General features: G+C 31.9%; 2 protein-coding genes across 2 annotated transcripts in view; one reads left to right on the top strand and one right to left on the bottom strand.

Moving 5' to 3' along the window:
• LOC109534647 (aminopeptidase N) overlaps positions 1-4,962 on the bottom strand; it is a 32,936-nt gene extending 27,974 nt beyond the window's left edge. The window contains exon 1 of the mRNA XM_019900386.2: positions 4,853-4,962. The gene's annotated coding sequence lies outside the window, so the exon portion shown is untranslated. The remainder of the gene's footprint in view (positions 1-4,852) is intronic.
• LOC109534638 (glutenin, high molecular weight subunit DY10) overlaps positions 1-13,065 on the top strand; it is a gene marked incomplete in the record, with an annotated part of 35,573 nt that overhangs the window by 2,041 nt on the left and 20,467 nt on the right.

Below are 13,065 nucleotides of genomic sequence, written 5' to 3'. Positions count from 1 at the left end.
AGCAACAACGCTACACATAGAAACTGATGATGGTGGAAAACACCGAAACGTATTTTAATTGATAAATAGACAATAAATGACTGAAGCCCAGGAATTCATTTTGATTAATGATTAATGTCGTGACGTGAATGCCAAAACAATGTCATTATCTGAATAGTTGAATGTCACAGTGTCGTGACGTTAGTCTCACATATCAAAATTGATTGATATACGACTCCGTGACATTGACTGCTGTCACGGCATTAGATGTCACGACATTAACGTCACCGCGTGAATGAGTTTTACGGGCAAAAAATGAATCAACAACCAAAACAAGTAGTTCGTGCTTATTTTTCAGAAAAGTTGGCATAAACCTAATTGTCTGAAGCAGAATATGAATGTTTATGATTAGCTGTAGTTCCATTTTAATGTGTCTACGTGGTTAACAAAAAATCACAATKTAGACGAAAAAGACACATAATWTATTATTTCACATAATATATAATGTAATAGTCGTTTCATAATGATTTAGCTAACAATCCGCCATGTAATATTAAAAAGTAAATTGCATTGATCTAAAAACTATTGCTGTTTCAGATGTTAGTGTTCAATATTTATGTGCTATATGCAAAATAAGCAAATATAATTATTTAAATTGCTACATACTGTTATGGGTTTAACATCTAAAATTCTTGGGGTCGTTCACCTATAAATAGTTATGAATTTTCAATCTGAGCTGTATAGGTCGAACGGTTGCGAAATTATAAAGTACTGAATTTGTTATTAGCGCCACTCCCGATGGTAATCTGGTTACTGCTTCGTCAAGTTATTTGTACTCAGAGGCGTTTGGCATATTTAACATGCACATTGGACTTGGGAAGGTACTAACTTTCTCCCGATTTTCAATTTGCAATTTTGAGTGACAATTCCATAATTTGGTTTGGTTAAAACACATAACCCGCACTAGAAGATATCGCCAATTATTAATGTTTTCTCAGTTTTTCMAATTTACATATAAAATAATTTTTTTGAGCAAAACGCATTTAATTGTAAAATATCAGAACAAAAATATAAGGGAGAAAAGACTCAATCATAGAATTAATGGAAATTTTAACCTTGGTTTATAGAGGCGTTTGGCATATTTAACATGCACATTGGACTTGAAAAAGTGCTAACTTTTTCCCGATTTTCAATTTGCAATTTTGAGTGACAATTCCATAATTTGGTTTGATTAAAACACATATATCCGCACTAGAAGATATCGCGAATTTTTAATGTTTTCTCAGTTTTACAAATTTACATATAAAATATTTTTTTTGTGCAAAACGCATTTAATTGTAAAATATCTTGGATAAATTGGAGGTGGTGTTTAAAAAACAAAAAATATTACTCGACTAAAAAATTGAAAATGGCTTTTTCAACACACAAAAATGTGTATTTACACAGATATACCTGGACCAAGCCTTCCCAAAATCTCAATTCAGTAATTTACTATCTTCTTACTAAACAAAAGACAAAACTAAAAATCCAAGACGTCCGAGCAAAACGCGCGGAAGTAAACACTATTTTCTGGAACACAAAATTCTCTTTCCTTATCCGGGCCAAAACCTTCACCAACAATAGCTGGAGAACACAGGGATAGAAGAAATTTATCACTGTAGATACAACTTACTAAGCTTATAAAAAGCCTATAAAAAAGCGACTTAACGAAAAACTTAATGCACGTTGAGGTCAAAACCCAAATGAAGAGTATGATTGCATTACATCAAGCATGCATCAAGCCGCCAAAGAAGTTGGGTTTGGTGGAGGAAAAATCGAGAGATTGACAGAGAAATAGGGGAAAAGAGAAAACTGAGCCACATTTACTTATCTAAAAAAACAGAGAATTCCAAAAAAAATACAAGAGCGCACAATCAAAGGTGAGAATAGTTATTAGTGACAAGAAAAATGTAGAATCAACGCAAAAGTGCCAGAAAATAGACTCTTATATAGGAGGACGAAGTAATGAAAGCTGGAAGAGGATAAAATCTATTAGAAAAGACACGATAACGTTAATAAATGAAATACTCTGGGAAAAGAATATATCGAAACAGAACAAAAAGCTCATGTAAACTAAAATGTATAAAAAACATTTTAGCCATACTCTTCAAGTATCTACCTCAGTTCCAGAGCTAAAATCACATTTCACCCAAAAAAATTGGTCGACGATACTAAAATTTTACATATGAATTGAAGGAAATTGGTTTTCAGACAATTACAACGAATTAAAAACGTTATTGATAATAATAATTAATAAGAACATATTTAGCAAAACTGTGTTTTGAAATTTGGAATCCTAACTAAGTCAGGTAAAAACTATTAGTTGCCAACAAATTAGTCGTGCGGATTTGATCTTTATGTATACTAGATCCAAAACCAGTTCGAACCTGGGTATACCAACCACATTTGTAATAAGATTAGCATATAAATCGTCTGGCTGAGAAGCTTATTGTTGTTATTAACAGTCTTTTTAAATATACTTGAACGACCAGATAATTTTTACTTGTTTGCAGCAAAAAAGTTTTTTTGTTTCGCGGATTTGTCCAATTATTGGCAATAGTTGCTGACCGTGTGATTAAACGGGGCTTTTTACCACCACTAATAATTGATCTTTTGTTACAAGAAATTATTATACGTAACAAGTTTGCGCTTCACTTGATATTTGCTTTTAGAAATTCATTTTACTGAACCAGTAGCTGAAGCGATTTAAATAAAATATTGAAAGTAATGGACTCTCATGCATTTATGATAAAAACATTCAACTAGCTTGAAAAAAATTAACATTGAAATTGACAATGAAACTAACAATCAAATTGGAACAAAGAAACAACAGAATAACAAGTATATGTATTGTATGACCAATTACCTATATGTAGAGAAAAATACAATCATGAATTTATTAACTGCATGAAAATGAAGTATTTCCTGTATGAAAGCCTTCAAGAAATCTAATTAAATTAATTATTCTTCCAGAAACCGAGGATAATGTTTCCTTGAATTTTAAAGCTAAATTTGAAGTTATTTTCGACTAAATTATAATGTTAAGATTCAAACTTTCGTCTGTTTAAGTGTTTTGCTAATATGTTAATAAATAATACAAAACTTTCAAAGCACTTTGCAAATATACGTACACACATCTTCTTAATAAACTAAAAATACAAGAGTCTGAGTACATCAATAACATGGAATTTGTTACACAAACAATATTTACTTATATAATATTTTTTTCACACTTTTGTAAAGTACCCAATAAGCATCTTTATCTTCGGGAATGTTTACGTCTATTTCTTTGAACAGTAGTTCTAAATTTTTCTTAAATTAAAAGATTATGGAAAACTTTGAGTAGAAGTAATATAAATTCACCTACACATCCTTTAGCCAAATATATGACAATTCAAGATATATGATTTTGTCACAATATATTGAAATACCCTGGCAAGTTGGATCGTGTGTGGGTATAATTATGAAGCAAAGCTTAGATTAAAATGTGCATTAAATGCTTTCGCAAGGCACTGAATCAATTTAAAAAATATTAACTCCATTGTTCGTTCACTAATAAATCGCAAAAATAACTAAACTGGAAAACGTGTAGAACTCAAAATTGGTTTTCAAATTTGTATGGTAAAACCAATTTACCGAATACATTGATCAATACTGACGTTTAATTCTTGTTTTATTAAATGCATACATAACTAAAGGTGAAAAAATCCGTAAAATACCATAATTATTGTAAAAATCCATAGTTATCCACTCTTACTTTACCAATAAGATCAGTAAGCTACATTTTCTCACACATTCTTTCATTTTCACCAATCAGAAACTGTAGGTTAATACATGTATTAACATACACATAAAAAGTACTCTCTACGACTGCAGATACGAGAGGTATTTAAACCAAATCTAACGCAAACCGAAAATCTTTGTAGAAAAACAAATTCGAAATGATGTCATGTAAGAATAAAATTCTAGAAATTAAATAGTAACCAAAGCATTAAAAACGAACAAATGTTTACAATTATACCATCAATCTGTATTAAGTTGAAGTAAAAATTCAAATTTATTTTTTTCTGTGATGCTGGCAACTATTCTTCTTGTCAACATTTATTTAACGTGGATACTTATTTTTGCATTTCTGCGCTAATTTGCTATGAATGAATTCTCATTTAAATAACTAGCGCAAATCAAATGCCGCTTAACACCTGTTGAATATTTCGATAATGTGTGTCTTGAATTCAGCTCACAGCTAAATAACCAGCGCTATGTAAATGAATGTGACCAAAATGAAGCGGTTTCTGTTTCGGAAGACATTTCTGTTGAAAAATTGACGATTTTGGTATTAATTCTTAATCAAGAATGAATAGAGTAAAGGCTCAATAAAATATTTCAAAGAATACAAAAAATATATTTATATACTGTATGCGTAATATAAGCGGTACATTATTAGTATAGAAAGATTTATCCATTTAAGGACTATAGATGGACATTTAACGAAAGAACACATTCTAAAATGTGTATACAATTTTGCGGTTGAATTTTCTGAAGCATTTGATTTAAACCCAAGTAGAAGCAAAAGCAGCAATTGGAGAGTTTTTGGCAAATCCTAGTGAGCAATAATATATTAATAATAAGACAACTAAACCGATCGATAAGTAATTATATTAAAATTAATTTAGAAATATGAAATTGAAAATACTAATGTAATTTTTAAACTTTATATTACAGGACAACGACATGCTCGCTAATTAGACACTCACATTCTTACAGTAAATAATCGTTCGTATTAGCTAATTCAATTTATTAGTAGAAACAGGTATTTGCAAGAAACTTGACTTACCTGAACAGTCAATTGATACGATATCCAAACTCGTCGACCAGAGATCCAAACTACAATTATTAAGTCCCCTTACAAGCGGACACGGTAATGCATACTACTTTGGTTTAGTTTAATTTTATTGTTTAAGTGTATCGGTCCCCACTTTTGTTGGGACCAGCAGCGGATAGTTGGATGATTGAAAAAGATATCTTAAAAGAAATACATAACATTGTTACAACCAGAGCTAATTGGTTTAATTAGAAAAAATATTGTTACACCTTAACATGTGTTCAGTTTAGTTTAGAATAAAAATAAATTTCCGAATTCGCTGTTAGACAATCGAATTTCAAAAACGAAGTTGCTGATGGTTTTGTGGAGGCGAAACGTCGGAAGAGAAAACTCCCTCGCTCATTTACATTTGCTGTGAGAAGGTGCAGGCGGTTTTGCTTCATTTTTCAAATTACCACCGAAAAAATAATACCTGTAATCAAAATTCGGAAATTTCAGCTTTCTTAAAAATGTGCAACCAAAATTTTAGTCAAAGTTTATAAGCGTCATGCTATTAGTCTTCTAATTGACCAACTTTATTCCCATTTAAACAACTTCGTATAGGTACATTCCAGTTGGAGAATCATACTGGCGCTTCTTATCTTAGACCCAATGTAAACCATTTAACTCCTGTAGTATCATTTTGGGTAACAATGGTTCCGAAGTAATTCCCAGCATAAAAAATGATTTACAAAAATATTGCGTGAAAATCAGTTCTAATCCATCGGGTCCTAATTAGGAGTTATTATTGTTAATATGTCAAGCGCTAATAAATGTATATACATGTAAACTTGTAAATGCGACAATTACATATGTTTTTGAAAGGAAGTACTCGTAATAGTTGGTGTAAGTATGTAATTGTAATATATTTCTCATTAATTTCTATGGTATTGAATAATTAAATAGTGCAGTTATTTGGAACCACTCAGTTTACAACGAGGAAATTATCAGATAATGTTTGCTTTAAATGGGAAGCTTTGCCATATAGAGATCACATCAGCCAAAAAACCTCTTATGTTTAGGAAGGATTAGGACGCCACAACAGTTCTCTTTCCTGATTTCAAATTTGATGTAATTACGAATCACATGAAAGTAGATATTAATTCGACCGCTGATCAGCATCATGTTTTCCTGCTGATTATTACTCCTGACATATGGGCCAATATTATTGAGTGTATAAATAATTATAAAAAAATCCAGAAGATCTAAAAATACAGTTTTTCGTGTCGTTGCTGCGGATGACTTTTTTTCAAAGCCATTTGTTAGCGATGAAAGTAAATTAAAATTTAAAAAAGTGCTTAACTAACTAACATATTATTTTATAGATCAAAATTAATTCCTGGATTTCAGTCATTTATTGTCTCTATTTATCAATTAAAATACGTTTCGGTAAATATGGTGGAAAAATACACCGAAACGTATTTTAATTGATAAATAGAGACAATAAATGACTGAAACCCAGGAATTAATTTTGATTTGGAATTGAAACATAGTCAGGAAAGTATATACAATTATTTATAGAATCCATAAAATATTAAATTTGTTTAACGCGCGATGGCAATACTAGTTTATAATATAATTTCAATATTCTTGTTAGTCTAATAATTTATAAATGGATTAGGAAGTAAAATGTAATTTAATTTCCATTTTCATGTAAAATGTATATGTTATTTAACATTTGACATTTTTTAATAGTTGCAGTACTTGCTGGCATTTCCATTATCATCATCTAATGCTACTAAAGTGGCAATGGTTTTATGTTAACTGTAGTAAGAAAAGAATTGGGACGCTCTATTTTATCTTGTTCTGGATTATTTATCATCTTTAATTGTAACTTTGAATCAAGAAATTACATTAAATTTTGCGCTCTATCAGAAGAAAAATTAACATTAAAATATCCACTTATAATAAATGGTAATTTATGGTAGTTTTGACCTAACTGACCTGACCTAAATGGTAATTTATGGTAGTCCAGTAAACTGGAACCTTAAGGCCGGTCGTCTTTTGGATGCGCTTTCGTCCGAACTGCGTTCGTCAGAAATCGCATGAAAAGGAGCAAAAGATTAAATTTCATTGCAACGTAATGGAGCTCATCCACTATAACCGAAATAATTCGTACGAAATATTCACTCGTCACTCATGAGTAGAATTTTCAATTTATCCAACGATGCCAAAACGAATTATGTGGCTTAAATGGGGCTTGTGAAATTTCGAAACATTCTTTCGAAAAATCTAAAACTTCTTGAAATCAAGACTTTTTGAGAAAACTGCCAACATTTTCTTACTTTTTCTTGGTTCAGTTTCTAAAACGGCCACTTAGTTCTGTGTGGAATGATGAAAAGATGAGCGTTCTTGCTCAATTTGCTTCCGAGAAATGAGCAAAAATGGAAGGAAAAACATGAAATTTTGGCATAATCATGCACCTAAGTGTCTGATATTCAAATTTTGCTTTCTGGGTCAAAACTACTCGAATTTTCTCACTCATGTTGTTATGACTAAATCGAATTTTCGAAAAATATTTTTCAGCTTTTGCTATTTCTGATATACTCTCTAAGAGCAATGAATAAAAAAGGTTGTTAGAATAGACATTTACGGGGATATTTTGAAATATTCAAACTCGTGCAAGACCTTTGAAGTTGTATTAAAAATCGCTATAAAATACCACAAAGTAATGATGTAGTCACTTTAATTATATCGGTTCAAATAGGTCAAGTGGCGTTATTGTTATTGATTTTTAAAACATTCTTTCATTCGGATATGTAAAGTTGAGCAACGATTAAATGACTCTTGTTTCTTACAGTCATAATGTAATAACCAATGGGTTGATCGTGTTTAAGCCAGTTTTAAATAGATTATATATTACTGTCCAACCAAGGTCAAGCTGTTTCATATTATTTTCACTTTTCTTCTATTCACTTATTTAAGTGGATATATATCCAGTCTTGGAAGATTTACGACTTGGAAGAAATATGGAAGTAACGACTTGTTAGTAATTACGTTGTGCCTGATGTGAGATAAACTAGATGATTAAATATACATATTTCAATGTGGTTGTAGTAGAACACAAGCATAACGAGATTGTAAATTTTTGAAATTACGTTAGTTTATGAATTTTTCTTTAGTATGGCTTAGTTTTGATTGCTGTGTTGATATGATGATGCCGTAATGACTAATTTTCAAGGGAACTGTGGTAAAAAATAGCAATACTTTTCATATTCCAACCATAGTTCCTAAGTGAGAAAGCTTTTACTCTTCTGGGAGACGTTTACGAACCTCTCCGATTCACAGTCTTAGAGCGGTAAGTTTTCCATACACACAAAACTTCCTTAACAATCCCGTCGGATTAGATTTTTTCCAGACACTAAACAGATGAGGAATTCTGACATGTTTCCGAACAACTTCCAATATTTTTTACTTTTATTCATTTATGGAGAGAGAGAGCAGAGATGCAGACTACTTGAATAATGCAAAATCATGGTCCAAAACGTAAGCAAGTTCTAATTAATTTAATTCCCCAATTGATAGCATTAATCACGTGTACAGTGTTTTCGATTATTATATCTTCATCGAACACGCACTGTTTAAATTTTACAAATGTAGTGGCAATTTTAAAAAGTTGAAAATTTACGTCGAAACGTTTTACGTTGGAAATTTAGGTAAAAGCTCTAAAACTGCATGGCAACCAGGGGCAAGTCAATGCAATGCTTTACTTGCCGAAAGCTGCATCGTGCTACCTGGAAAGAAAGAAGAAAAACTGTTTGGAACAACAGCCAATCTGTCTAAAGCAATGTTATTCAAAATCAGACAGAATCCTTAAAAGAAGAGAGAAATAAAGAAGAATCGATAAAACTTCAGTTGCCATTCGAAAAAGTATTCAGTTCAAACTAAGGGATTTATAGTTTAGAAATCATTCCTGTCAGCTTTCAGCAAGCTGGCGCCCCATCCTCCATTTTCTGCCCATTAATCATCGAAAATGGCACACGGCACTTGATCACTCAATAAAAATTTACTGCGAATAGAAAACTAAAATCTTGCAATTCGCAAGCCGAATAAACTACCGCACTTGCTTTCGAAAGTTGACACCCGAGTATTGTAAAGCTGTACGAAAACTTTAATTCGTAAAGTAAGACATTTCGAAAAGTGATGAACTGGAAAAAAATTTTATCCTAGAAAAACCAGTAATAAATACAATACAATATGAACAGTTAAAAGCTGAAAATAAATACTTTAATTAGAAGTTAATATATATTAAAAATGTATTTTGACTTATTCACAACGTAGCTTGAAATGATATAATTATTAAAATAAGTGATAAACATCCTAAAATATGAACGGTCCAAGGCTGTAAGAAAATGCTCTTATTAGTAAGAAGAAGTATTTCAAAAAGTTTCCTGTTTTACCAGAAAATATATATCGATATAATCCCAGCACAACGGGGGGGTCATGACCTTCATGACTCCCCTTGGATCCGCCCTTGCTTGAGTTTTTTTGTATTTAAGAAACAACTCGTATTTGCGTAATGTTAGTGAGGCATATTATCTTGAAAAATATTGCTGCCGAATTTCTGATCAAGTTTTCTCCAAATATATCAGTTTTAATTAGGATTAAAACTGATTTCTAGAACTATTTTCCCTGTGGTAGTACAGAACCAGCAAACACCCCCAGAGGAAAGACGCTAATTTTGAATCACGCAGCGTTGTAGGAAGATTTTGCATGTATTTATATATATTTTTTATTTTCTGGTTGTTGAAATTTTTGCTACAAAATTAATTGATTCAGTCACAGTTTTCGTGAGCACACATGTTGTTTGTGAGCTTCTTGCATTGTGTTATAATTTATTTGGCCTGAAAACTGAAGTGTAACTAATTTAGTAAGTAGATGTATATACCGGAATTCAAGTTTAATAAAGGCAAAAACAAAGCGCAAAAAATATAAGTATAGAAATATTCATTCATTCAATTTTAGCATTCTGCAAATGTGCATTCGATGTTTCTAATTTTTATAAGTCACTTAACACTACTTACATTAAAGCTAAGCTAAATCAGAATAAGTCAGAGAGCATGTAGGTATGGTAAATAAGTTAATACCGACAATTGAACACATAAAAAAATCACAGCTTGATTATGGTTAATAACAGTTCCTATAGGATATTTCAATAGGTATTTAAAATTTTGTGTTTGTCACCAGGTATCAATGTCATATTATGACCCAATAAACGCAATTATTTTTTATTGAACTGCATGATTGGACTATGCGAATTCCGCTTGACATATCAAGGCGTTTGGAACTATCTTTATAGGAGAACATTATTTTCATTTTGGCAATTGTTTCTGCATTTTTGGGTGTGATAATCGCTTTAATTATTACAAATAATTCAGTAACCTTGATCTAATTAGTTTTACTGTTCTAGTTTAACTTAACTAGTTCTACTGTTTTACAAAACTTTTTAACTGTTCCCCTTTTCACTATTTTATTTAAAATCCAATTTGGCATTATTTGCTACGAAATCTATAAGCAGCTCTTTGAAGGCTTCGTCAGTTATGCGATGTAGGCATTAACGGAACGGAAAGCATTTAGACATGCTTTTTTCGAAATTTGGGCTGGTTTTGTTCTTACAAGTAAGCAAATTTAAGTCCGCTCATCGTAACTTTCTGACGGTCCTTTCGCTACGCTAATTGAATGGGTGTATTAAAATCACAATTGGCCTGCGGAATGTTTATAACGTAAATCTCGATCATTTTTCACTCTAGCAATATTTCGTTACAAATTTATGGAAAACATGCAATCGTGAAAAATTATCGGTAATTTTAAAGCTCTCGTGGTATTACCCCCCGATAAGTTCCTCTCTGCAATTAGGCTTTCTCATTGAATAATGAAGTTGAATGAAAGTGTTTCAACATGACCCCACGTAAAAAGTTGCTAAAAAGGGATAGAGCTTTGCAGATCGCAGTGAAAGGATTTTTTGGGGAAGATTTGGTTGTAGAAGTTCTTGTACCGATGGTAGTGATAAGGGTGCAGTACATTAGTGCATATAGCTGAAAAGTGTAGTGCACAGACGTTTGACTTTGTTCACTAAGTGCAGAAATTCTTCTTGTACTAGTACGAGGTATATTTTCGTTCAGTTCAAAGAGTTTCTCTTTCCCAAGTCTGTCTACGGAACAGTTATGGAACTCGGTTAATCGCAGAGTTGATAAGGTTCTTCTGAACGTTGCTTATTGGCTATAGGCCTCTTCCAATATTTTCCCAGTTTCTCTACCGCTGGTTGTTTTCATCCACATTCTTCCAGCTACAGTCGCTATATGATCTATCCATCTCTTCCGAGGTCTTCCTAAATGTTATTTTTGTCGAAGGAAAATAATCAATACATAAGAAATCAATGGTTTAAAATATATTTTCTTCCTGTTATTTAACGAATTTAACGGTGTAACCTACACTTCTATTCGTACTATAAGGAGACCAAATACAACAATTTTTGTGTAAAAACTGAACTGAATACCAGCCAGATGAACAAATGGGTTTTACAAAACAGTATAGCACTTGTGATCTTTTGACAATCACGACCCTAGTGGAAAAAGTGATTGAATATAATTTGGATATCTGCTTGGCGTTGGTAGATTTTCAAAAGGCCTTCGATTGCGTTGAATGTATTAACACATACGAAAAAGCTTTCAAGCAACTAAACGGGAATAGCAAGGGTATCTCAATAAATGGGAAGAGATTAAACCATCTGAGGTATGCAGACGACATTGTTTTGATATCGGAAAAATGTTAATGAAGCTAGAGGAGAAGACGACAACCATCGGACTCCGAATGAACCTTTCAAAGACAAAGGTACTATGTAAAGAAGACCCTCAAATCAAAATTCGAGACCAAAATATAGAGATTGTATCAAACTATATCTACATATATTGGGGAAAAAAATCGAACCCAAGAGATAGGAAGACAGGCCTGGGCAGCCTTTGGAAAACTGAAGAACACTGAGAAATTGAAAAATTTAAATGCATTTCAGGAGTCCAGTATATAACCAATGTGTCTTACCAGTAATGACGTAGGGCGATCCCAAACATGGACCATCACCAAAAAATCGCTAGAAACACTTGGATAAACACGGCGTGCGATGGAAAGACAAAAGCTTGTACTGTCATTACTCAGGTTACAGATGTTGGTGAGAAGATAGCTGAGCTCAAATAGAGTTTTACAGGTCATCACAGGTACACCAGAATAGAGGTCCAATACTAGAATACATAAGGCTCAGAAAAAAAAATGGTGTGCGTCACGTGACGCTCGACAGAAGTGATAACTTCATAAATTAATAGAAATCATAAAATATTGAACTTGTTTAACGCATGATGCCAATAATAATTTTATTTTGAAATCTTAATATTCTTGTTAGTCTAATAATTTCTAAATGGATCAGGAATAGGTAAAATTTAATTTAATTGCCTTTTGAATGTAAAATATCTTTTTTATTTGCAACATTTAACATTCTTTAACGAGATGTTGTACATATTGCTCTTCTTGGGTTTGTATAAAATCTTCTTCTTGAGTTTCTGTATTTTTTTGTCGTAATTTCTTATTTGCTTTGATTGATGAAAGCTGCTTTGAGTCGATCTATTACTTAATGCTCCTTTTTAAGCACGAAATCGTTTTTGGCGTTCAGCATTACTTAATACTTTTCGCATTGTAACATGTTTTTGTGACTGCTCTTGTGTATGTTGTTGATGAACGTCTGCTACAACTTGTATCTGAATAGGACTAAAAAATCAATTAATTTTGGTGCTTGGAAGACGTTCTATCTGTTTAGCTATAGAGACAGGATACACTTGACACACTATATGTATACATAATGTAAGCCATCGCGCGTATGTTCAAAAAAAACTGAACTAATCCTAGGCTAAAAAAATTTAACTAAATTGAGAAGATTTAATCATAAAGGAATCAAAGGGTATATGAAAGGAAAAAATCCATTTTGATGCGTGGTAGACACAATTAATCATAAAAATAATATAGAGAATTGAAAATATGCCCTAATAAATTCGTTTTACATATTTTGCAACTATAAGCTGAAGGACGATTCGTATCGTCTTAACATCAAGAATGCGTTGCAGGATAGAAAATAAGAAGACGGAACCCATGTTTTCTGAAATAACCGAGGTAAACTCAAATATGTTTTCAATTAAATTCAA

This window comes from Dendroctonus ponderosae, unplaced genomic scaffold, assembly GCF_020466585.1.
Source record: "Dendroctonus ponderosae isolate FM_Combo_2020 unplaced genomic scaffold, Dpon_F_20191213v2 Dpon_F_20191213_7, whole genome shotgun sequence".
NCBI classification, from domain to species: domain Eukaryota; kingdom Metazoa; phylum Arthropoda; class Insecta; order Coleoptera; family Curculionidae; genus Dendroctonus; species Dendroctonus ponderosae.
The sequence above is the reverse complement of the archived record's forward strand: the minus strand, read 5'-3'. Positions and strand labels throughout refer to the sequence as shown.